We start from the raw sequence: 26,135 nt of genomic DNA, 5'->3' as shown, positions 1-26,135 counted from the left end.
GAAACTCCGTCTCAAAAAAAAAAAAAAAAGAGCCACTAGAATCTGTCCCCGCCTACCCGTGACACCTGCCATCTCTGGCTGGGGACCAAGGCGCTCTGCAATCTGGAGCTACTCAAAGCTGCCCACGCAGTTCCGCAGGGGACAAAGGCAGAGGGGACACAGCCATGGTGCAGGAGTAACCTCACAGAGGCACCAGGCGCTGGGTCCTTCAAGACAAAACATCTGCCCTCTTCAGGCCGCTTTTCTCTCTCTCGCGCGCCCACACACACCCTGCACCTTTGCTGAGGCTTTCTTAATTTCCCCCAACACTACCCACCTCCCTATGGGCCATGGTCAACCCAAAGCCTTCCCCTCAATGTGGAGAAATCAGAAGATTGTTACTGTGTTCTACTGTTTTCTACAGGTCATTTGTGGTCTGAAATCCTCCCTTATCTGGTTGAAACATGCTTAACAATATTTGATCAGTATTATTATCACCATTACTATGATTTAGAGACAGAGTCTCGCTCTGTCACCCAGGCTTGGGTGCCGTGGCACAATCCTGGCTCACCACAGCCTTGAACTCCTGGGCTCAAGCAACCCTCTGATCTCAGCCTCCCAAAGTGCTGGGATTACAGGTGTGAGTCACTGCATCCAGCTCGAGAAAGTCTTTTAACAAAGCAAGAATCATTCTTGCAATAAAAGCTTTGCTTTTCGAGAAAAAGAGGGAAGAGAGAGAGGGATCTGCTTTCAGACACTGAATTCTTTATCAAGCCCAGGTCCAGTTCTGCAGCATGACGCTCTGCACATGGGGGACTACCTGGATACAGACACTTGATATCACGGTTTAAAGACTCTTGGGCTGGGTGCAGTGGCTCACGCCTGCTATTCCAGCACTTTGGGAGGCTGAGGTGGGCAGATCACGAGGTCAGGTGTTCGAGACCAGTCTGGCCAATATGGTGAAATCCAGTCTCTACGAAAAATACAAAATTAGCTGGGCATGGTGGCGCATGCCTGTAATCCCAGCTACTTGGGAGGCTGAGGCAGGAGAATCGCTTTAACCTGGGAGGCGGAGGTTGCAGTGAAGAGAGATCACGCCATTGCACTCCAGCCTGGACAACAAGAGTGAAACTCCATCTCAGAAAACAACAACAACAACAAAAAGACTCTTGACTCTCAGAAACCCCTTTCATTTCTCCATCCATACCTTTTCTGACACTCCCCATAGAGAGGATAGGCCCTTGAGCTGCCAGCCAAGCCTTTATCTCAACCTGGAAGGCGGGGTGGGTGTGGAGGGCTTCCCTCCACCTTCTGCAAGGCGCACAAGGAAAGATGGGCGCGGGAGTTAGGGGATGGCCCCGAAGCCCACGTAATCCTGCATATCAGGCGCTTCCGCTCCCTCTTACCTAATCATTCACCCTCTAAACAAAGAAATGAGGAAGTCAGGAATAAAATAGAGGGTGAATGACTAGGTTCTGATTTCCTTATGGGCACTCCACAGGGAGTAAGCACCTGCTTACTGACCCTGGACCCTGCCCTGCCCACTGAATGTGGCAAAAAGGCTAGACAAAGGCACACAGTAGCTATTGAAGCCTCTGAGAATCCACCAGGAGCAGGTAGAAGGGGGTTGACGATCAGAATTTGAACTGCCATCAAGGCTGCGGTGAGTTTGCCTTGTCCCTGACCCTGGTATCCTGATACCCAGAAGCGAGCATGTGTGTGCCCAGGGGCTCCAGGAGAAGCCTCTAGTAACAGGAGAGGGGTCACCTGGTTCTGAGACAGTGGGCCAGATGGCTGGGTTTTTTTCCTTTCTCCCTGTCTCTCTGGTGCCCTGGTCCCCAGGCAATTCCACAGTGGCGGTGGTGGGACAGTGACGGCGCCGGCAGTGGTGAGCCTGCAGGTCTGGAGCTCTGAGAGGGAACCTTCCTTTCCAGCTGGAGGAGCTGCGGTCCGAAGAGGGTGAAAAACCTGCTGTCTTTCCCCTCTGTGTCCTCTTCTTCCTTGGCCACAAAAGTAAGCTGCGTCATGGCAAGCACAGCGGAGCTGGTAACTACAGCCCTGCCTCCCGGCTGCAGGGGTGAAGATGGGAGGCCCAGGGCCCCGCAGAGTAGTAGGGAGACTGCAGAGAGGGAGGAGCGTGGGAAAACAACCTGTAAAGTTGTTATGAGCTCCTGGGCTCAACCCTGAGTGAGGCATAAGTAAACAGAGCCCTCGGGCACAGAGCCCTCAGGCACAGACCCTGAGTGCTGAATGCTCAGGGCGCAGACAGGCCATGGAGTGCTACATAGTGGATAGATCAGAAGGGCGGACACAGGCTTGGAAAACGGCACCAAAACCCACAGCAGAATGGTAGGGACTGAGAACCTGAACCCAAACTGCTGCAGTGCCTGCTAAAACCACAGTACCAACAACTCTCTGGAGGACTGAATCAAGATCCCAGTTTCCTAAGGTCATATTCAGAATGTTCAGGACCAATCCAGAGCCACTCAGCACACAAAGAAGATGAATATCCTCAACTGCGCTGGAAAAGATGATCAACAGCTTATCTGACCTAACAGAGTGATCAAAAGTCTCAGGAAAGAAATAGAATGTATACAAGGGAACCAAAGGGAAAACCTCAAACTAAACATACAGTAGCTGAAATCGTAAAAACCCACTAGATAGGCTCAACCCAGAATGAAGACGACAGAGGAAAGGGTCAGTGAACGTGAAGAGAAGGCTGCATGCCTTCCTGACGAGCACAGGCTGGACCTAGGCTTCCTCCCAGTATGTGCCATCAGCTGGCCTCAAAGGACGGCACCAGCCTACAGACAGGCTGCCCATCTGCAGAAGGAAAGGGATTCTTTTTTTTGAAACAGTTTCGCTCTTGTCGCCCAGTCTGGAGTGCAATGGTACGATCTCAGCTCACCAAAACCTCTGCCTCCTGGGTTCAGGTGATTCTCCTGCCTCAGCCTCCGAGTAGCTGGGATTACACCACCAAATCCGGCCAACTTTGTGTTTTTAGTAGAGATGGGGTTTCTCCATGTTGGTCAGGCTGGTCTTGAACTCCCAACCTCAGGTGATTCTCCCAGTTCGGCCTCCCAAAGCGTTGGGATTACAGGTGTGAGCCACTCTGCCTGGCCAAAGGGGATTCTTTCTTGCAAGAATGAGGAACTTGAAAAACAACCCAGGGGGAACAGAATTGATTAAGGCAGAGCAGATGGGCTTCCACTGGGCTGATGCTTGTCAGTGGTGGGCTGAGCAGCAGGGTACGTGGGAAAGGAGGTGGGAGAATTTAAGGAGTTCATAGTACCAGAGCCCTTAGTTTTTCCATCCTCTGTAAGGAGAAATGAGTCACAGGCATGTAGAAAGCACTCTGGGTCAGGTAAGCTGTTTGTTTTAAACTGCACAGGCTAAGAAACTGCTGAGAGAATGGCCACGTGTAAAAGGTGCAGCTGCACAACAGAAAGAGACATGGCACGTGGAAAGACAGACCTCACAAGAGACAGCCCCACACAATTGACTCCTCAGCTCTCTACACAAAGTTCAAAAAGCCAGAGACCAAGGGAAGGGGTGAAGCAACCGCCTCAATGTGGAAAGCCAGAACACAGGCAAGATCAATGGCAACACCCCAGCTCGTTTCCAGGGCTGTGACACGACCTACCCCCGTGACATTTCCTATGGATCCTTCCTCGGGTGGCTGTCCTTTGAGATACATGTTATCAGTTCCCGTCACCTGCCTGGCCCTGCGGCAGCACAGCCATGTGTCTAGGATAAGTACAGAAAGTCCAAGCCAGACGGACAGACGGACAGATGGACAGATGGAAGTGGGCTACTCACTGGAGCTCCACAAAGCCTTGTGAGGTGCCCGCTGGTGCTGAAGGTAGCACTTGTCCACAAAGCCTGCACAGGCTGGAGCAGCGGCCAACGCACAGGGCGGAACCTGGTTCCTTGCCTGACAGGGACTTAGGACCACTGACTCTTCAAAGTAGATCCCAATTCCAGAAATTCCCTTTCCCATTCTCAAAACCTGGTCCTTGGGGCTGGGCATGATGGCTCACTCATGTAATCCCAGCACTTTGGGAGGCCAAGGCAGGCGGATCACCTGAGGTTAGGAATTTGAGACAGCCTGGCCAACATGGTGAAACCCTGTCTCTACTAAAAATACAAAAATTAGCTGGGTGTGGTGGCACACACCTGTAATCCCAGCTACTCAGGAGGTTGAAGCAGGAGAATTGCTTGAACCCAGGAGGCAGAGGTTGCAGTGAGCCGAGATGACGCCACTGCACTCCAGCCTGGGTGACAGGGTGAGACTCCATCTCATAAAAAAAAAAAAAAAAAAAAGAGAGAGAGAGAGAGAGAAGCATTACTTTGTGGTGGTGGAAGGACAGAGACTGTTTCCAGAGCTGTCAGGACAGAAGGAATCTCACTCAGAACCCCAAGAAAGGAAATAATGTCAACATGTCCCCAACATGGGATGCTTCGAGGGGACTGATTTCTGAGTCACGTTGCTGAACACTGTGGCCTGCCCTAGATAACCAAGGGGACACTCACTGTGCCTTTCTGGGGACTAGGGTCCTTGTGCACGTAGTGAGCACCACTGGTTCACGTCCTCTCCATTACAAACCGATGCGACTGACCTGGTGTCTTCACTGCTGATGGCACAAGGGCCCAAGCCACAGAGAACGTAATGAGTGAGCACAAATGGAAGGATACACAGGCTTCCTTCTTTCTGTCCTACTGAGGTTTCTAGTAAACAAAGATGGAAAACGTTCACGCCAGTCTACAGGCAAGAAGGTTCAAGTAAAGCATTTCGGTTTTTTTGATATCGAGTTTCATCGCTCTTGTTGCCCACGCTGGAGTGCAATGGTACAATCGCGGCCACCATACCCTGCTAATTTTTTGTATTTTTAGCAGAGTTGAGGTTTCATCATGTTAGCCAGGCTGGTCTTGAACTCCTGACCTCAAGTGATCCACCTGCTAGAGCCTCCCAAAGTGCTGCGATTACAGGTGTGAGCCACCACACCCAGCCAGGAAGTGTTGTTTAATGGATTGAAATGCTTTACTTGAGGCCAGGCAGGGTCGCTCAAGCGAGGTGGCTCATGCTTGTAATCCCAGCACTTTGGGAGGCCAAAGCAGGCGGATCATGAGGTCAGGAGTTCAAGACCGGCCTGACCAACATGGTGAAACCCCATCTCTACTAAAAATACAACGATTAGCCAGACGTGGTGGTTCATGCATGTAATCCCAGCTACTCAGGAGGCTGAGGCAGGAGAATTGCTTGAACCTGGGAGGCAGAGGTTATAGTGAGCTGAGATCGTGCCATTGCACTCCAGCCTGGGTGACACAGCGGGGCTCCATCTCAAAAAAAGTAAAAATAAATAAAAATTCTCTTTCGCACCACTTGTTTATAAACCTTGCAGTTGTTAAAAATAAAGACGTTTATCCCACCCATTATAGAAGCTACCTACAGTCACAGTTTTCTAAAACATTTTTTTTCCTTAGAAACTTATATTTGAATAAAAGGATGGTACTTCCAGACATTGCAAAAATCTCTGCTCCTCCCTCTCAGGGAATCTCACAAGGCTGCCTGTCTCCGAGTGCCATGCTGAGGCCTGGCACAAATGCCCTACAGAAAGGCAAAGCTGACTACTTTCTGCTGCTGCCTCTGCGCATGGCAGTGCTGGTAAGGAGCCACGCTGGTCTGGACTGTTCTTTTCCGCAACGCTCAGCATTACAATTATTTACTACTTTTTAATAATTAGATAATAACCACAACTCACATTTATTGTATATTCCCTACACACCAGGCACTAATTATCTGATTTAATTCTCCAGTAACATATGAGCTAAGACTATTATCTCAACTTGATGGAGGAAGAAACTTCAAGGTTTAAAAGGGTTAAACAGTTGCCTAAGGCCACAGAGCCAAGATGGACGTGTCTAAATAAACCCACGCAGGGCTGGAGTCCACAGCCTTGCAATATTGCGGGTATAGACAAGGACCCTGCCCCCTGTTTGCTCATTTGGTAGATGGATAAGGACCCTTCAAATAGCTGTAGTACACCGGGGTGGGCTAATACTCCCTCTACCAAGAGCCATGGGAAAAGACTCAACCTATAGGTCTCCCCATCTGGGAGACACACAGGCCATATGTGATCAGCAATTTGACATTCCACCCAAAGTATCTGAACTTCTCTATTTCCCATGTTAGTAGAAACTGACAAACAAGGAGGGCTTAGCACTTTCCACCCATAAACGCTGGGCTTTCACAGAAGTTACTCGCTGCCAAAAGAAAAAAGACAAATGTTATTAAAGAGAATTGTTATTATAAGAGAATAAAGGATGTTTGCAAAGAAGTGGGAACAAAATAGCTGTGTGCTAAGGAACTCTAGACTGTGTTACTCAAATAAAATCCCAAGATATTAGGGTTACATGAGACTTTCGGCTTCTGGCAAATGGGTAGGAGCTTGGCAGACAGATGAGGAAGGGACAGGAGTGGGCAGTGACGGGGATTCCTGAAAATCGTTTCAAGAGCAGGACACTGAAGCCTGGAGGGTAAGTGACAAGGCAAAGCTGTATCTCCAAAGTCATGTGATGGTTTCCCCACATGGGCCTGAACTCCCACTTCCTGCCCACTGTGTCACCAGCTGGGTAACACAGACAACAGGGGAACCCAGCGTCGCTTCTGCCCCCAGGTGGCTTGTCACCTCCTGATCAGTGCCAAGTCCAGGAATTTCACCACCTGAGGCTGAAGAGGACAGCTGCTGTCTCTCTGCCACTTCTTGCCTCACAGATGGAGGCAGCGCCAGTGTAGACAGACAAAAGTTGTTACTTTGTTGAGTTCAAGCTATTCACTTGGCAACCACCTTTAAGCCCCTACCAAGTACCAGAACCATGATAAATCTTAGAAGACAAAGATGAACAGAACACGACCCTTCCTTTCCCAAGCACAATCCAGAGAGACGCATACAGAAAAGATGACAGCCACGTGCTCTGACTCCAGGACGCAGGTGTCCGTGGGAGCCCAGAGGTAGAACTCCACTCTGCCTGGGGCGCTTTCAAAGGGCTGAGTTCTTTGGGTGAAATCTGGTAGAAGCCTGATCCTGCCAGAAGATATTCTGGATGGAGGAAACAGTCGGCACCCAGTGGCAGGCGTGAGGTGGTTTGCCACCCCCCACACGGCTAATTCAGACTGATTCCGACCTAGTTGGAGACTTAGGAAGGTTTAAAAAAGTACTGCCTAGTCTAGCACAACTTCAGTTTATATTTGGAAGTATTCCCCCAAACCGTAAAACTGAGACACACACAATCAACCACTTTTCTACCCATAATAAAATGGGAGCTGAATTCTTATTTAGGGGACCTTAATATATAACAAGAATTAAAATACATCACATTCTGCACTCCAGTCCTGCTTTGCAATATGCAAATGCATTTCTGAGGAGCCTGGAAATGGTGGAGTTGGCAGATGTTTGCTTGCATGTGAGTGAAAAGAAAGAGGTTTCTGCGGCCATTTTGCTCCAAGGGTATCTAGGCAGGTTCAAGGGCTGCTTTAAGTGTGCTGATCCACAGTTCTCAAGGCACATGCTTCTCTAGATGGCTTCTCTGCAAAATTCTCACCTGCAGTTTAAAAGCGGGGCCAATTTTCTTTCATCTTAAAGCTTTGGCTGCAGGCGGCTCCCATTTGGTCCATGCTTTTAGGAAAAGCAATGATAGGTTGGGAAGGGTTTAACCTAAACGGAGAGAAGAGAGTGAAAAGATGGAAACTTGTCACGTTTCCTGAGACTAAAAACCTTCCTGACGTTACCAGAGGCAATTCCGAGACAGCAACAAATGTGGAGCTGCAATGATCCACAGTGGGGTTTCTTTTTTTTTTTGAGACAGAGTCTTGTTCTGTCACCCAGGCTGGAGTACAATGGTGCAAAGACAGCTCACTGCAACCTCCGCCTCCCGGGTTCAAGTGATCTTCCCACCTCAGCCTCCTGAGTAGCTGGGATTACAGGCGCACCCAGCCAACAGCGGGGTTTCTTGACAACGGTACTGTTAACATTTGGACTGGATAATTCCTTGCGGTGGGGGCTGCCCTGGCACTATAGGATGCTTGCGACTAGCCTGGCCTCCACCCACTAGATGCCAGAAGCACCCAAGAGTTGTCACAACCGCAAATGTCTCCAGCTGAAAAAACCTGATCTACATTAACACCAATCAACAGCTCCAGAGAATCTCAATCTCTGGACTTGCTTCTTGTTGAAAACCCTTCCCTGGCTGGGTGCGTTGGCTCATGCCTATAACCCCACCACTTTGAGAGGAAGAGGTGGGTGGATCACCTGAGGTCAGGAGTTCAAGACTAGCCTGGACAACATGGTGAAACCCCGTCTCTACTAAAAATAAAAAAATTAGGCGGGTGTGGTGGCACATGCCTATAATCCCAGCTACGCAGGAGGCCAAGACAGGCAAATGGCTTGAACTTGGGAGGCAGAGGTTGCAGTGAGCCAAGATTATGCCACTGCACTCCAGCCTGGGCAACAGAGAGAGATTCATCTCCAAAAAAACACAACAAACAAAAGAACACCAAAAAAACCCAATAAAGATTAATTATGCCCTTGGGAGTCTGACACAGCGGGATCACTTAAGGTCAGGAGTTCAGAGACCAGCCTGGCCAATGTGGCGAAACCCCACTGCTACAAAAAATACAAAAATTAGCCAGGCATGGTGGTGCACATCTGTAGTCCCAGCTACTCAGGAAGCTGAGGCGGGTGTATCACTTGAGCCCAGGAGGTAAAGGCTGCAATGAGCCCTGATCGTGCAATTGCACTCCAGCCTGGGCAACAGAATGAGACCCTGTCTCAAAAAAATGAAAGAGTAATCACAGGGACCTTTGATGAATGTAAGTCCCTACATAAAACAGTGTTTTGGGTTACAAGGAACCTTGTGACATTAAATGGCCCCGGCTAAAATAGGCTTCCAACGGCACTGACTACTCAGTAGCCTCTAAAGCAGCCTGCGAGCCGTGAGTTTGTGTTTGGCCATCCATCCACTCAATCACTCAACAAGTACTGCTGAGCAACTACAGTGCACCAGGCATTGCTCCGGGTGAGAGAGACAAAAGCCTTTCCCTCAGGGAGCTCATGTTCTAGTCAGAGAGCAAAAAAGCAAACTAAGATATTATAGCCATCATACGTGCCATGAACAAAATGAGTCACTAACAGGTCAGAGCTGTGCCGACCACTGTTGGAGCTGCTGGCCACATGTCGCCCGTGAACCCGTAAGTGTGGCTCGTTCAAGTTGTGACCTGCTGACCACACCAGATTTCAGACTTGGGACAGAAAAGAGAATGTAAACTACGTAAACTATCTCAATAATAATTTTTATATAGATTACATGTAGAAATAACGTTTTAGATATATTAGGTTAAATAGACTCTATTAACAAATAGATTCTTTTTATTTTTGAGACTGAGCATGGCTCTGCTGCCCCGGCTGGAGTGCACTGGCACAATCTTGGTTCACTGCAGCCTCCACCTACCATGTTCAAGTGATTCTTCTGCCTCAGCCTCCTCAGTGGCTGGGGTTACAGGCACCCACCACCACACGCAGATAATTTTTTGTATTTTTAGTAGAGATGGGGTTTCGCCAAGTTGGTCAGGCTGGTCTTGAACTCTTGACCTTAAGTGATCTACCCGCCTCAGCCTTCCAAAGTGCTGGGATTACAGGTAGAAGTCACGGTGCATGGCCAACTAAAAAGTAGATTCTATTGCTAGATACCTTTAATTGTTTAACGTGGCCTCTAGATTTAAAATCGCACACGTGGAGCGCCTTATATTTCTGCAGGATTGCGCTGGGTTAGGGAAGGCGCCTGGCAACAAAGAGCAACTTCAGTCTGAAAAGCAGGGAGGTCACTATGATCCGGAGGCCTTGGGGCCCAGCGCAGGGAAGAGGCAAAGTCAATGCTCTTCAAGGGAATGAACCTGGCCCATTCTATCCACAATGAGGCAGGGTGGACGGAACTGAGGCTGGGAGGCTACAGGGACCAGCCCATGGAAGCAGGGACTTGCAGGCCAAGTTACAGACGTGGGAACATATCCCAGGAGCAACTAGAGAGTTGGAACCTGGGGAATGACCTGAATCTGATTTTGGAAAGATGCTGCACTCTGGCCACTGTGTGGAGGGCGGGCTGGCAAGCTGGCAAGAACAGACACAGGACCACAGGTGGGAGGCGTGGCCTCACAGGGCCGCTGCAGCTCACTTGGCAGGTTCCCCGATGAGGGAGAGATGATGTCAGAGACGCTACTTCTTTCCCATGGCATAGATGACTTAGCTAATTCTACTTCCATCACATTTCTCATTATGCAAAATACCACTTCCTTCTACAAGAGCAGACTAACAAATGGTTTTTATTATGCAAACTGCACCTTGGGACTCCAGGAGTGGTGCTGTTGTGCGTAATGAAGTTGAACGTCATCTGCCTCTCACTGGTGGAGCAAGGATTACACTAGCTTCACTCTATTAACTGGTTTTCTATTTCCTTCCAACCACCGCAAATTAAATGTTTTAAAAATTAGGGGGAGGGTGTCTTAGGTTTGACACCGACTTTGGTCTCATTGAATTCTTTTATCTCACTCTTGATACTTCCTACTCACTTAAAACATGGTTCTCTTCCTTCAGGAGGCTTCCGCCCTCCTTTCTGGGCTCCGTTTTGTCCCCCAGCTTCCTAGGTTCACCCGGTATCCCCTGACTCGAGGATGCCAATGTCACCGCAGCCGTCCACAGGCACTGACTCTGGCATTTTCCATGTGTTCCACCGCTCCCAGATTCTCATTTTCTGCTAGCAAACTGGTCACTTTTGCCACTGTGAGTCATCTGCTTGTGAGTCATGCCTGGCTGTGATGTAAAGGCCAGGACAATGTCTCAGAGCACACCTGGCAGGGAAAAGGATGTCATTGAAGAAGATGGTCTGCCAGACGCTCGCTTTCCTACATGGATTCAGCCATTAAAAGAAAAAAATCACCCCTTCTCTCTCCTTTCTTTCTTCTAATTTACCATTCCCATCAGCTGTGGCTAGAAATTGTTCCTGCTGTGCAATGGGTCCTGGCCATGCATTCCTGATATTTAGAGGCAGGAGAACATTTCTGGAATAATGCCAGAACCCCTGCAGGAATGAAAGCAGGATTTTCTCAAGTAAGGGTCTTCCTCTACCATGCGCAGTGGACCTCACACACAGGTGGCCGCTACCGCACTTTCCTTTTGGGAGCTATGAGATCCCGTGTTACACGGAGACCACCACACTACGTGTGAAACGAGGGAAGGTGACGGCTGTCCCAGGGCAGGGGCGCCGGGCAGATGTGACCACATGCAATGTGGTGCCCTGGACTGGATCCCGGAATAGAAACAGGGCAGTACCGGAACACCGCAAAAGTCAAGCAAGGTCTGAGGCACAGTAAGGAAGCACACCCAGGAGCGCTATCGCCCACTCACCCACCCCAAGCACAAAGGTGCCATCTGCAAGAGGGCAGATGGAGTAGAGTACAGAGGGCCAGAAGGCATGGGCTCTCCTTCCCAGTACTAGACAATCACCACAAACATCTACAGTAAAAAGGAACAGAACGCAGACACATGCTGCAACAGCGATGAACTAAAAATGAACCGATTACAAGGCCACATACTGGATCATGCTTATGAAATGTCCAGAACGGGCGATTCCAGGGACAAAAACGGGATTAGCAGTTGTCAGGGGCCAGGCATGGGAGGCGGGGGCAGAGACTGCTAATGGAATGGGGCTTTGTTTATGGGGTGATGGAAACGCTGTGAAATTAGATTACGATGAAAGTTGCACCAGTCAGTCAAGTTACTAAGAATCACTGAATTGTACAATTGAAATAGAAGAATGTTATGACATCTAAAACATACCCAATAAGCTGTTAAAGAAACAAAGAAAGGAAGAAAGAAGGCCGTTTAAACACTCTAAGCAGGCCAGGTTTGGTGGCTCATGTCTGCAATCCCAGCACTTTGGGAGGCCAAGGCAGGAGGACTGCTTGAGCCTGGGAGTCTAAGACCAGCCTGGCAACATAGCGAGATCCCATTTTTACTAAAAATAAAAACCAAAAATAAATTAGCCAGGGATAGTGGTGCACACCTGTAGTCCCAGCTACTTGGCAGGCTGAGCAGGGAGGACCGCTTGTGCCAGGAAGGTCGAAGCTAACAGTGAGCTGTGATTGCACCACTGCACTCCAGCCTGGACGACTGAGCAAGATCTCATCTCTAAAAACAAATAAACAAACAAAAAACAAAACAAACAGTGTAAGATAAGTGAGGGAGATTCTGAAGCTAGAAGACTTGAGGTCAAAGCCTTCCTTTTACAGCCTGGGAGAGGAGGGTCCCCATAGAGTCAGGTGGAGGCCAGGGCTCCCTAAGCCACGAGCTGTTTGTGCCCCCAGTGTTTCTTCATCACCTGCTCCGAGCTGGGCACTGGGCTAGGCCTGGGGAACAGAAGAACCAGCAGGACAGCATAGGACTTGCAGAACCGCTTCTGACCTGCTCAGGGAGGAACGGGTGGTGAAGAGGGCAAGAGACAGGCGGCTGCTATGGGACGGGGCACAGATCCAGCACCGCTGTGGCCACACTCAGAGAACTGGGGTCTTGGGAAGATGTCCTGGTGCCTGGGGCTTTGAGAGCCAGGTGGAAATCAGAGGGCCGAGAGGAGGCAGGGGAGCCGACAGCCCAGCCTGGGGAAGGGGCAGAGGCAAGTGCATGGTGTGGGGCGGGGCTTAGGGGCCCAGCGCCCTGCACAGCACATGTCTCCGGTGTGCCCTGATGGGGGGGTCTCAAAGGTGACCTGCACTCTGCCAGGGGAGGCAGTTCAGGGGAGAGGCGGAGAACCCAGGCCCAGAGGCAGGCTACCCCGACCCCTGCGCTGCCCTCGCACATTGTGTGATGGAGGCACGTTACTCCGCCTTTCCATGCCTCAGTTTTCTCAACTGTGAAATGGAGACAGTAACTGTGGCTTTCTTACATTGTTTTTGTGAGGGCTAAAGTGACAGCCCCATAAGGCACTGGGCACATAGCTGGGTGTGGACAAAGGAAACCCTATAAATATGAGCCATAATAACGACCACACTATTTTTTTTTTTTTTGAGACGGAGTTTCGCTCTTGTTACCCAGGCTGGAGTGCAATGGCGCGATCTCGGCTCACCGCAACCTCCGCCTCCTGGGTTCAGGCAATTCTCCTGCCTCAACCTCCTGAGTAGCTGGGACTACAGGCACGCGTCACCATGCCCAGCTAATGTTTTGTATTTTTAGTAGAGACAGGGTTTCACCATGTTGACCAGGATGGTCTCGATCTCTTGACCTCGTGATCCACCCGCCTCGGCCTCCCAAAGTGCTGGGATTACAGGCTTGAGCCACTGCGCCCGGCTCGGCCACACTATTTTTATACCTCAGCCACATAAGATAAATTGCTCCCATCATCTTCCTTCCCATGAGCCCTCTGTACTTGCCCTGGACAGGGCGAGCCCTACCTAGTGAAGTCTAAGGCACAAGACTATGAAAACCACCCCAGAAATAAAAGCACTTTCCCCACACTCTTGCCCCACATTTACCTCTACAGACTCATTTCTGCTAAGCACTTTCCTTTCCCAGATAAACTCCTTGGCAGGAGTATAGTCATCAACTCTTTCTTTTACTTTTTTTTTTTTTGACATGGAGTTTTGGTCTTGTTGCCCAGGCTGGAGTGCAATGGTGCGATCTCGGCTCACTGTAACCTCCGCCTCCCGGGTTCAAGCAATTCTCCTGCTTCAGCCTCCCGAGTACCTGGGCTTACAGGTGTCCACAACCATGGCTGGCTAATTTTTCTATTTTTAGTACAGAGAGGGCTCCACCATGTTGGCCAGGCTGGTCTCAAACTCCTGACCTCCAGTGATCCACCTGCCTCTGCCTCCCAAAGTGCTGGGATTACAGGGGTCAGCCACCATGCCTGGCCTCATCAGCTCTTAACATGGGGAAACAAGTCATCTGTCACAACAGTTAGGAGCTGTGGTGAGGCTGGAGGAAGGATTGAGGGGAGGGACGGTGAGCACTGCCCATGGGATGAGGCAGGTGATAATCAGGGACATTAAAAGGACATCAGATCTCTGGAGGGGGACAGAAGAAACAGACAGTAATGCCAATGGGGAGAGGAACTGGGAAGTTGGGGGGGACAGGGAGGGGCAAACTACTTTTCACTCGACCTCTTTCTGTATCATTTGAATTTGGTACCATCTGCACATATTAATCAAAAATAAAAATAAAGACGGGGGCATATTGGGTATCTGGGTGACAGAGTCAGGAAGTGAGGCATCTCTAGGTACAGGTGCCAGTCACCAGATAAGTCAGCTGGCACCTGTCCTGCCCATCCACCCCCACCCTTCCCTCCCCCACCCCGGCCCAAAGGGAGAACAGTTGCTCTGTGAACTCCCTGAGGGCTCACCTTTGGTAACACCTCAGCTGCAGAAGCCTAGCGCTCTGAAGTCCTTGGTAAACAGGCGGGAGGAGGCTTCTATTGACGCCACCGCCTCTGGGCAGCATCGCCTAAGTGGGATACCGTCTTATCAGCCGCGCCATTTATTTCACCGCTGGACACCGATGAGCTGGTCCTCCACTACAAGGACCAGTGCAGCAAAACGCGAAGGTAGGGAATCATCTCTCCAGGCCCCTGCAGAGCGCATCAGAGAAACCCTGCATCCTGACCTGAAGCAGCTGTGGCATCCCTACCTGGAGGGGTAAAGAAGCTGAGGGCTCTGCAATCAGAAGTGAGGTGTCACTGCTCAGGAGCTGCCTGGCCTGGGGCAAGTCGCTGGCTTGCCGGCCCTCTTCACCGTGAAGTACACTAGTCAGCATTTGCCTCGCAAAATCAAATCGTAAGGATCATGAAGGCTTCTCATGAAAACACTCACATCCCTGTCCTTATCCCTAAAAATAGCCACCTCCCGCTAATTTTTCCCTTCAAAACGTCACTGCACCTTGAAGCTGCAAGGCATTATAGATTGAATTTAGGTGCCCCCTGCCCCAAAAGACTGAATTTAGGCATACTCTCAACCTCCAGGCACCAAAAGATATGTTGAGGTCCTAACCCAGGGACCCTGTGAACTTCACTGGAAATAGGGTCTCTGTGGATGTAATTAGTTAACAGGAGGTCATCCCAGCACTTTGGGAGACCGAGGCAGGAGGATTACTTGAGGTCAGGAGTTCGAGACCAGCCAGGCCAACATGGCGAAACCCCGTCTCTGCCAAAAATGCAAAAACTAGCCAGGTGTGGTGGCATGTGCCTGTAATTCCAGCTACATGGGAGGCTGAGGCACGAGAATCACTTAAACTTGGGAGGCGGTGGTTGCAGTGAGCTGAGATCATGCCCTGCACTCCAGCCTGGGCAACAGAGACTCTGTCTGAACAAAAGCGAAGGTCATAATGGAGTTGGGTAGACCCTAAGTCCAATCCGACTGGAGGAGAAGAGACACAGCCCCACAGGAGAAGACATGAAGTGGAAACAGACACACAGGGACAAGGAGGCCATGTGATCACAGGGGCAGAGCCTGGGGTGACGCAGCTGCCAGTGAGGGGATATCACAGGTCATTGGCCACCAGCAGAAGCTGAAAGCCAGGCACAGAGTCTCCCTCTGAATCCCCAAGAAGGAACCAATCCCGTTGACACCTTAATTCTGGACTTCTGGTCTCCAGAACTTTAAGAATAAATTTCGGTTGCTTTAAGCCCCCAGTTTGTGGTTTTTGGTTAGAGGAGTCCTGAGAGGAATGAAACCTGGCTTTACTACCTGCGCAGTGCCTGGGTTCTCTTGCCCAGTGGTCTGCTAGCCAGGCTAGGTTAGACCGTCTCTAGTAAAAGCACTCTCCAATAAACAAGGTCATTTCTGACAGTTATAAAGAAAATACAACGCTGTAATATGACAGAGTGAGTGGGCAAGACCAGAAGAAAAAGGAACATTATTCTGACTATTAGGGAAGGTCTCACTAGGGATATACTATTACGGCAGGAAGCTGGCCATGGAAATGGGAGGAACAGCCCGTGCAAAGGCCCTGAGGCAGAGTCATCTTGGTACTCAAGGCCCAGGAAAGAGGTGGAAGCTTCGTGAATGACAGTGGCAATCAATGAGGCTGGAGAAACAGGCAGGGTCAGTCAGCACCTACACAGTCAGCCTGATTGACGAAGGTCCTGGGATGCTGCTGGGGAGAGACATGGTTAACTCAAGAGTTTCCAAACGATCACCCTGGCATGATCAAGTTCTTAAAACTAAAGTCTGGGGTGCAGCGGTATAATCTCAGTTCATGGCAACCTCCACCTCCAGGGCTCAAGTGATCCTCCCAGCTCAGCCTCCCTAGTAGTTGGCATTACAGGTTTGCACCATCAATGCCTGGCTAATTTTTGTCTTATTTTTGGCAGAGACAGGGTTTTGCCATGTTGCCCAGGCTGATCTTGAACTCCTGGGCTCAAGCAATCCGCCCCCCTTGGCCCCCACAAAGTGCTGGTATTCCAGGTACAGCCACCACGCCTGGCCAAGGCCAAGTCTGTCTATTACTTTTGTCCTTTGGTTCCTGGAAGCTTGGGGCTCTACAGAGTGAGTTTAATAAATCACAGTTCCCAAGCTTCTCTGGGCTTACTACATCTCCTTCATTCACCACTGTGGCGGTTTCTTTTCTTCTACACCCTGCATGACATGTGACGTCCAGAAAAGAACACAACATTCTAAGCGTGGAGTGGCTGGGAACTATCACCTGCTGCATCCAGACCTACACTTCTGGTTCCTGTGCCGGGATTACCGCGGCTTTCCACTGTTTCCTACCACTAATGTGCCAAAACATCTATTGGCCAACCTTCCCCTGAAGTTCTGTTTTTGATGCCCTGATTTTTAGAAAGTGGGATTGAAACTTGTCCTTTCCTCATGAGAACAGCTATGCCTTTTTTTTTTTTTTTTTTTGAGATGGGAGTCTTTGTCACCCAGGCTGGAGTGCAGTGATGTGGTCTTGGCTCACTGCAACCTCTGCCTCCCGAGTTCAAGTGATTCTCCTGCCTCAGCCTCCCAAGTAGCTGGGATTACAGGTGTGTGCCACCGTGCCCAGCTAATTTTTATATTTTTAGTAGAGACGGGGTTTCATCATGTTGCCCAAGCTGGTCTCAAACTCCTGACCTCAGGTGATCCACCTGCCTCAGCCTCCCAAACTGCTGGGATTACAGGTAGGTAAGAGCCACCACGCTGGCTCTATGGCTTATTTTTAAGTGTCACCATGACCCATACGATGCCACATAGAAAAAATGGTTTAGAATAAACAAAGTTACTGGGCCAGCCCGCTTGGTTTCACAACCACTGCATTTCTCTTTGGGTGGAGGACAAGAAAAATGATTGTAGCAGGCTTCACGCTCTCTTGCCTCACACAGCTGAAGACACCTAGGCTGTTTGGAAACACAGAGCACTTAAGCAAAAGACACTCTTAGCAATCACACTTCCTACTAGATTTCTCAAGGACCTCTAAATAAATCTGAGTCCATGCAGACCACCTCAAGCTCGGGGCAGGGGCAGGAGTGGCGCAGCCGACTCGGTAAGCCGGACAGGTGGTGGAAGAGAAGGATGTTTTGCAAGCCTCTAGGAAAGCCCCAGGACCCCTGGTGTGAGGCACCACCCACCTGGACCCACCCCACCTTCCATTCCGCAGGGTGGCAAGGGCTGCTATATCCAGCATCAGACGGCTGCGTTAAACATTTCACTGTGTCCCCAGTAGCTAAGCGACCCTGGGCAAGTCACTCAGCCTCAGTTTCCTCATCTGTGACATGGGAACGATAACACACCCATCATTACCAAGCTTATAATGAAGATCAACCAAGAGTCTGCGACGGAAAGCCCCTGCAAGGTATGAAAGTGAGGGTGACCGTGGGCAATACAGCTTTTACTCCTGCTTTCCATGTCTCTCCTGATGTTGGCTGACTTCTGACTTTTTTTAAAAAATTGCCCCAGGCTGCTTTTGGTGTTTCTTTTAACCTGATTACTTTTGCTTTATGAGAGAAAGGAGAGAGGAGGTGGGAGGAGAGAGAGGCAGGCAGCATGACTCATCCCACCCCAAACCCTTCCTGGAGACTGTCCTAAAACATGCTCCTCACAGCCACCAGGGCTACTATAAAGCAATTCACTTTTGAAGATGTTATTGTCGTGAAAAGAGAACCACATCTAATATCTGCGGAGATCCTCCACTTTCTGAGGTTCTGCAGCAAATGATTTAAGGCTTGTGATTTACTCAGTCACCAAGTGGCTTCTCACTGCCTTTGGCTGTTACATCTCAAATAATGCAAACCAACCTTCACACTAACTGACACATCCCATACAAATGGCAAACACAGCCAGAAACGTCAGAACGTAACAGAGGCTAGTGATGATCTGATCGCTAAGGCTGCCTACATGTCAGTCCCACGCCATCTTCATCTCTTTAGTGGAAAAAGAAAATCTCATGAGTCAACTTTTTCATTGCAAACCAATCTCAATAGCCTTTCGTCCTGTGCTTCAAAGGCATAAGCAGTCCTATTTCCGAACAAAGTGGAAATAAAAACAAGTGACAGCCAAAGAGAGACACTGAACAATGGAGAACATATCCTTCCCAGGAGAAGTGGGGGGAAACAGGAAGGAATGCTCAAATGCAATATAATCCAAACCTTTTTCCTTTGCACCATAGAGTGTTAAGCATTTCTCTGCCCTGCTTTTAGGTTGAGGGTGGGGGCAGCTTTTAAGGAAATCAATCTGAAACATCAACATCAAGTCGCAGCCTGGCTAAAGCAGCCTCGGCCCTGACAGCTGTCAGCCTGCCTCTAACACTGACTCACCACAGCCACACTACCTCCACGTCAGGGGCGCCTCACCTGTGCCAGCTCAGAAGTGAGTTCCTGCTCAATCTGCAGGCTGGGACTCATGCCTGGCCCTTACCTAGAGAGGAAGAGGAGCTGGCCAGTGTCCCTGCAAAGTCTTTTTCTCCTCTTCCCCTTTTCATCTTCCGAAGTCTAATCAACCTGCAACCCAGGGAAGCACAAACCAAGGACAGCGGTGGGAAGGGTGGGAGGGCACGCACCCAGCTCCAGAACACTCAATTCTGTCCTTTCCAAGATCCTGGAAACGGGCTCAATGCCACCTCAGCCAGCTGTCCTAAACTGAACTGCTAAAACCACATTCTCACTGCTATCCTCCCCTTTGCTTACTGTCCCATCAAGAGGAGAGGGAAGAGGCAGAATGGACAGGGGAGGTCACCCGGGCCAGGAAGCCCCTTTCTGTCACCTCCCCCCCCCCAGCCAGCCCCAGGAGCAGTGAGGCAGCAACTTCACACCCCGCACACACGCATGACTCCCCAATGTCTTTCTCCCCTGGGTCCCTGCACCCCCTCCCCAGCTTGCCCTTGCAGGAGTCCTGGGTTTCTTCTTTCCCCAAGACTGGGACACCAGCTCCATCCCAAAGCCAACTGCGGCCACCATCTGCCCCGGGGCTGGGGGCGCCTCCTCCAGGCGGCGGCCCGGGCTGCGCTCATTCCCAGACGTCCGAACTGCCTCTCCGCCCGTGGGCTCCCGGCGCCCTTACCCTTCTCCCTTTGCGTCCCAGCAGGCGAGGAGCCAGCGGAGACCCCCGGATCCGAGCCCCAGGCCCGCGAGGCCCCGCCCCCGACGCCCCGCGAACCCCTCCTCCCTCCCCGCGCCCCCCGCCCCACGGCGCTCCCAGCTGTCACCCCTCGCAGACCCCCGCCCCGGGTCTCCGTCATCCCTCCCGAGTCATCCTTCCTCTCACGAGCCTGTCAGGCCAGCCTGAGGCCGCCCCACCGCCCCTCTCACCGCGGGCGGACCGGGCAGCGAACCGGTGCCGTCGGACTCCGAGGCTGCGGCGACTGCGCCGCCCGCGAGCAGCCGGGTCCTTTCCTGGCGCCGCGGCGTGGGCTGTCAGTCAGCCGCACGCGCCCGCCTCCAGTCCCTTCTGCGCAGGCGCGAGACAAGCCCTGCCCTCCTCGCGGGGGGGGGCAGCCCGCGGGGGGCGTCACGTGAAGGGGCGGAGCCTGCGCGGCCCGAGGGCTGCCCCGCCCCATGGGAGCGCGCTCGGGGACTCCGGGATCGTCCTTGCTGGCTCGCCTAGAGGCTGGCTGTTGTCCGGGTCTTGGAAGAGTGGGTGGGGCAGGCCCCGTGCTCACAGGTGAGTGAGTTATTCCGTGATTTTGTTGCGGGTAAGGGAAGCGCCAGCAGGGAGGTAGGAAACACCGTCTGATTCTAGCTGCTTTCCGTCCCCGGGTTTCCCTACCTTTAAAACAAGCGTGTCACTTGCCCTCCCTATCCCCTAGTTCCAGTGAAGGCATGACATTAACCAACATAACTTTAAAATTAGTCCAGCGAGGCTTTGAGCTGGAGCTAAAAAGAATAATAATAAAAATAAAAAATTTAAAAAGAGATTTAAAAAAGAAAAAAGTCTGGCGAGGATGCAGGTTATGGAAGAGCAATTGGAGGCCAATTTACTTTTTAAAACGGGGCGTCTTCGAGACTGGTAGATTCCATCTCAGCTGCTCCATAAATTCTAGGCCAGTCTGCATTTTTTCAGCAAATACAGTAAATACAACGTTCAGGCCATTCAGCTTCTTCTGTCTCTTCAACTAAAAGAAAAAAAAAGTTTTTTAAGTACAAGTGCTGCATTTGGACGCCTTTTTCGTTGTAGAGAAGTATAGAAACAAACTGCCAGCCCATCCCTGTAATTTGGGGATTATGACAGACTCGACTCCAGCACCTACCAAAGTAGAGAATCTGGTTCTGGAGTGTTGACTCTGACACCCCAAATTTTCTGGAGACATTTGTACAACGACATTCCAATGCTGTAATGCTCCTTCTGGTAGCTCCTTAAATGAAATGATGAAGCCCTCTCTCTAAAGAAATGCAGTGATATCTGAAATAGGGCTGAATGTCAATTTTAGAAAACGGTGGGCTTTCTGAAGTTACGGGAGTTATGCAGGAGAAACAAGTTCTACCACTTACATGATATGTATGGATTGATGATGAAGTATCTGTCCCATGCCCCAAGCAGAAGTGATAGTCCTTTGAAAGATGGAGACTTGAACTGTAGACTCCTTGGGAAAGTTGAAGGGAACACATGAAGAAGACAGCTGGGAGCTGCAGTACCATGAGGGTTATGGAGCCTTCAGCGCCATAGCTCCTTCTGGTTCATTCCAGATTTGCTTGACCAACTGGGTGTGGCCACCATGCATGTGAAGCTGGAACTCAGAGTGTTTCCAGTTTGGAAACCTTGTGTCGATGCTACAGACAAGTGGGTATGCTTTTGGTCTCTGCAGGGTTCTGCCCTTAGTTCAGCAGGATGCAAGTGCCATCTTGCAGAATTCATGGGAATGGAGGAGGATGGATGCTGCGGCTGAAGGAATTCCTCCCCTGAATCAGCAAGTAAACCTAGCATAAGGCACCGACTTGTGCCATCCTGACCTGTCCTTGCATTACCAGCTGTTCGGGAGAATTGAAAAAAGGTGACTCATTTAGAGTCAGATTCTGTTTTAAGGGAATATCATGCAGACCCTCTCCTGACCGCGTAGAAGGTTTTCTGACCTTTTCAGAAGGTTAGAGAGAGGTAGATGACATGACCATTTTTTAAAAGAGGAAGAGAGTGAGTTCTGCAAACCACAGATCAGTGAACTTGACATTGGGCCTGGAAAATCTTCAGGACAGATGACTTAACAAAAAAAAAATTTGTGACCTCTCCAAAGAGGAAACACCAGAGACAAAGACCAAGTCACACTAACCTTATTTCTTGCTGTGAATTATATAAACTGGTATATCAAAGAAATATGGTGGAAATGTGCATCTGGACCCAGAAGCTGTATTTCCCAGGATTCTTTCAATTATAAGTGATGGAAACGCAATTCAAACTGGGAGGCCGAAGGCTCGTGGATCACCTGAAGTCAGGAGTTCGAGACCAGCCTGGCCAACATGGTGAAAGCCTTTCTGTACTAAAAACACAAAAAAGTTAACCGGCGTGGTGGCGGGCACCTGTAATCCCAGCTACTTGGGAGACTGAGGCAGGAGACTCGCTTCTTGAACCCAGGAGGTAGAGGTTGCAGTGAGCAGAGATCGCACTAGTGCACTCCAGCTTGGGAAACAAGAGCGAAACTCCATCTCAAAAAAAAAAAAAATTAATAAATAAATAATTGAATAAGTTACAGTCCGATTTCTTGTATATTTTTTCTGATTCTGTTCACATTGTATATTTTTGAGAGTCTGTGCACATAGGAACATATATAAAACATATATAATCCACAACTATTCTTTTTTACATAAATCCACAGTTCTATACAACAGACTCAACAGACCTTGAGGACTGTTCAGATCGATTCATGAAAAACGGTCTCATTTTTACAGTTGCAGACACAGTAACCCATTTGAGTCCAACATACAGGACTTTAATATACTGATGGGCATAGAGGGTGATGCCAGTTGTTTGCTTCTACAGGCATGCCACAAGAATTCATCCTACACGTAGGCTCGCCCATCTGCACAAAGATGTTTGCATCTGGGATTTCCAAAGAGAGGAACTCCTGCGTCAAGGGGCATATGCACTTACACTTTTGTGACTCGTGTTGCCAGCTTACTCTGCAGAGGGTGCAACAAATGTGCAATTGTGCCAATTTGGTTTGCCCTGCAAACACAGTATACCTGTATCACCAAATCTTTACCCATCTGCTAGTGAAGAATGGTATTTAGGGCTAGGCACAGTGGCTCATGCCTATAATCCCAGCACTTTGGCAGGCCAAGGTGGGTGGATCACCTGAAGTCAGGAGTTCGAGACCAGCCTGGCCAACATAGTGAAAACCCATCTCTACTAAAAACACAAAAATTAGCCAGGCATGGTGGTTAGACCCTGTAATCCCAGCTAACTGGGAGGCTAAGAACCAAGAATTACTTGAACTCAGGAGGCAGAGGTTGCAGTGAGCCAAGATTACACCAGCCTGGATGACAGAATGAGATTCTGTCTCAAAAAAAAAAAAAAAAAAGATATTTCCTTATATGTTAAATTTGTATTCAATCCTTTCTGAATGTGGCTGAGTATCTTTTCACATATTTGAATAAAGCTTCTACTTTAATTTTTTTTTCTTTTTGAGACAGGTTCTCTATTGCCCAGGCTGGAGTGCAGTGGTACGATCTTCACTCACTGCAACTTCTGCCTCCCCGGTTCAAGTGATTCTCCTGTCTCACCCTCTGGAATAGCTGGGACTGCAGGCACGTGCCACCACGTCCAGCTACGTTTTGTATTTTTTCTTTTTCTTTTTCTTTTTTTACTTAGCCCTGCCTAAGCAGGACATAAAAAAATTTGGTTATAAACTCATAATTGTTCCTCTCCATGGAAATCTTTAGTAAAAGGTGAAAGACTTATTCGTTATGAAGAGAAACCAGAGGAAGCCGGGTGTGGTGGCTCAAGCCTGTAATCCCAGCTCTTTGGGAGGCTGAGGCGGGTGGATCAGGAGGTCAAGAGATCGAGACCATCCTGGTCAACATGGTGAAACCCTGTCTCTACTAAAAATACAAAAAACATTAGCTGGGCGCGGTGGTGCGTGCCTGTAATCTCAGCTACTCAGGAGGTTGAGGCAGGAGAATTGCCTGAACCCAGGGGGCGGAGGTTGCAGTGAGCTGAGATCGCGCCATTGTACTCCAGCCTGAGTAACAAGAGCGAAACTCTGTCTCAAAAAAAAAAAAAAAAAAAAAAAAGAGAAACCAGAGGATGATTTTCGCTTTTTTAATAGAGATGGGGTTTCACCATGTTAGCCAGGCTAGTCTCTAACTCCTGGCTTCAAGTGAGATGCCTGCCTTGGCCTCCCAAAATGCTGGGATTACAGAGCCTCTACTTTAAATCAGTATATTTCCTGGGATGAGGGTTTAGCTGGAAACAGCTCCTGAAGATTTGGTTTTTGCCTGAGGGAGAAACAAAATTAATCCTGTAAATGGGACATTCTGCATCTCTACACCACTAGGAGATTTTCTGCTCCTAGGCCTTGAGTGAAATCAGAGAGAGGCAAAAACAAAGAAACAAACAAAAAAACACAAACTCTGTTAAATCAGTCTTTAAACAGGAAGAAACCTTAGAAATCAAGTCTAGGCTGGGCATGGTGGCTCACGCCTATAATCGCAGTACTTTGGGAGGTCAAGGCGGGTGGATCATGTGAGGTTGGGAGTTCGAGACCAGGCTGGCCAACATGAGAAAACCCTGTCTCTACTAAAAAAATACAAAAAATTAGCTGGGTGTGGTGGCAGGCGCCTGTAATCCCAGCTACTTGGGAGGCTAAGGCAGGAGAATCGCTTGAACCCGGGAGATGGAGGCTGCGGTGAGCTGAGATCATGCCACTACACTCCAGCCTGGGAAACAACAGCGAAACTGTGTCTCAAAAAAAAAAAAAAAGAAAGTGTAATCTCATATTGTAGAGATTATTTTTGTGTAAAGCCGATGCATAGGGAGAGAAATGACTTGCAGAAGATCACATATCACTTCTGTTGAGAAACAGATGGAGATCCTTGATAACAACGGAATTATTTTTGTCAACTGCCAGCTTCTCCGTTAAATATTTTAATGAGCCAGGTGGGGAGGCTCATGTCTGTAATTCCAACACTTTGGGAGGCTGAGGGAGAGGATCGATTGAGGCCAGGAGTTCAAGACTAGCCTGGGCAATATAGTGAGACCACTACCATCACCCCCCAACCTTAAAAAAAAAAAATAACCAGGTGCGGTGGCAGGCAGCTGTAATCTCAGCTACTTGGGAGGCTGAGGCAGAAGGATCACCTGAGCCAAGGAGTTTGAGGCTGTGGTGAGCCATACCAAGGCTATTGCACTTCAGCCTGGGCAACAGAGCAAAACCTGGTCTATCTCTCTAAATAAAAATTTTAATATATGACTTTATTGTTCTGTTTCCTTTAGCAAGGATACAATTTTACATGAGCTATACAAGTAACTAAAAGCACATGCAATGCAAACAAGTATAAAAGAAACTTGCAGGACTGTAAGCCAAAAATAAAATTTTAGGACCAGTGTGCTGGTGCATGCCTGTAATCCTAACAACTTGGGAGGCTGGGGTGGGAGGATCACATGAGCTCAGGAGTTTGAGACCAGCCTGGGCAACATAGTGAGACCTCATCTGTATACATTTAAATAATAATAACAAAATTTTAAAAGTGAAAAAAACAAAATTCTAAGCGTCCGAACAACTGAATGGACCCTTCCTCTTGGAAAGGCCATCACAACGTTAACCTGAAAATTAGTTCGGGCCATGATGGCGGGAGTTGGAAATGCCTCACTATGCCCTCCTCCTGTTGGAATTTAGGCACAGCTGACCAGAACATTGAAACAGAGGTCCTAAGACTGACGAAGAAACAGACTTTTTGTCATAAGACACCAAATTCCAGCCTGACCCTAGTATCACATCACGTGACAGACAGCAGGCCCTGAGAGAAATCAAATCTTTCTTTTTCTTTCCTTTTCTCTGAGACAGAGTCTTGCTGTGTCTCCGTGGCTGGAGCGCAGTGGTGAGATGCTCAGCCTCAACCTCCCGGCTCAAGCAACTCCCACTTCAACCCCCTTCAAGAGCCGGAACTGCAGGGATGCACCACCACCCAGCCAATTTTTAAATTTTCTGTAGACAGGGTCTCACTATATTGCCCAGGCTGGTTTCAAACTGGCCTCAAACTCCTGCCCTGGCCCCTCAATATGCTAGGATTGCAAGCTTGAACAACTGTGCCTGGCCCAAAGTATATTTCTTTGGCATATTTTGAAATGGCCCTGCAAAGCTGTCTCCCATGGGGAAAGTCTACATTCTGTTAATAATCCCCTATTCTATACAGGTGTTTTCCTTGATCCAGGAGAGAATTTACTAAGAAAATCTGGCACCTTTTTTTTTTAGGTCTGTTCAGAGCTCAGAGGCCAGGTGCAGTGACTCACCCCTGTAATCCCAGCACTTTGGGAAGCTGAGGTAGGCGGATCATCTGAGCTCACGAGTTGGAGATCAGCCTAGCCAACAAGATGAAAGCCCGTCTCTACTAAAAATACAAAAAATTAGCTGGGAATGGTGGCGGGTACCTGTAATCCCAGCTACTCGGGAGGCTGAGGCTGAAGAATCACTTGAACCTGGGAGGCAGTGGTTGCA

The 26,135-nt window shown here is 49.4% G+C and overlaps 2 protein-coding genes and 1 non-coding gene across 5 annotated transcripts in view; 1 reads left to right on the top strand and 2 right to left on the bottom strand.

The window, feature by feature from the left end:
• The window catches only part of KIAA0513 (KIAA0513 ortholog), a 60,457-nt gene extending 40,526 nt beyond the window's left edge, over positions 1-19,931 (bottom strand). For 2 of the 3 annotated variants that reach the window (XM_017543643.2, XM_017543645.2), the window contains exon 1: positions 19,757-19,887. The gene's annotated coding sequence lies outside the window, so the exon portion shown is untranslated. Of the gene's footprint in view, positions 1-19,756 lie in introns of all 3 variants that reach the window. The other variant, XM_017543644.2, reaches the window with a different exon arrangement.
• A 116-nt stretch (positions 19,932-20,047) lies between these two features.
• The window catches only part of ZDHHC7 (zinc finger DHHC-type palmitoyltransferase 7), a 53,360-nt gene continuing 47,272 nt past the window's right edge, over positions 20,048-26,135 (top strand). Inside the window, exon 1 of the mRNA XM_017543641.2 lies at positions 20,048-20,152. The gene's annotated coding sequence lies outside the window, so the exon portion shown is untranslated. The remainder of the gene's footprint in view (positions 20,153-26,135) is intronic.
• LOC119473440 lies at positions 23,289-23,405 on the bottom strand. Its single transcript, XR_005202660.1, has one exon. It is a non-coding gene; the product is annotated as a U5 spliceosomal RNA (small nuclear RNA).

This window comes from Cebus imitator, unplaced genomic scaffold (genome assembly GCF_001604975.1).
Source record: "Cebus imitator isolate Cc_AM_T3 unplaced genomic scaffold, Cebus_imitator-1.0 Scaffold159, whole genome shotgun sequence".
NCBI classification, from domain to species: Eukaryota; Metazoa; Chordata; class Mammalia; order Primates; family Cebidae; genus Cebus; species Cebus imitator.
This window is presented reverse-complemented; position numbering and strand designations above follow the sequence as displayed.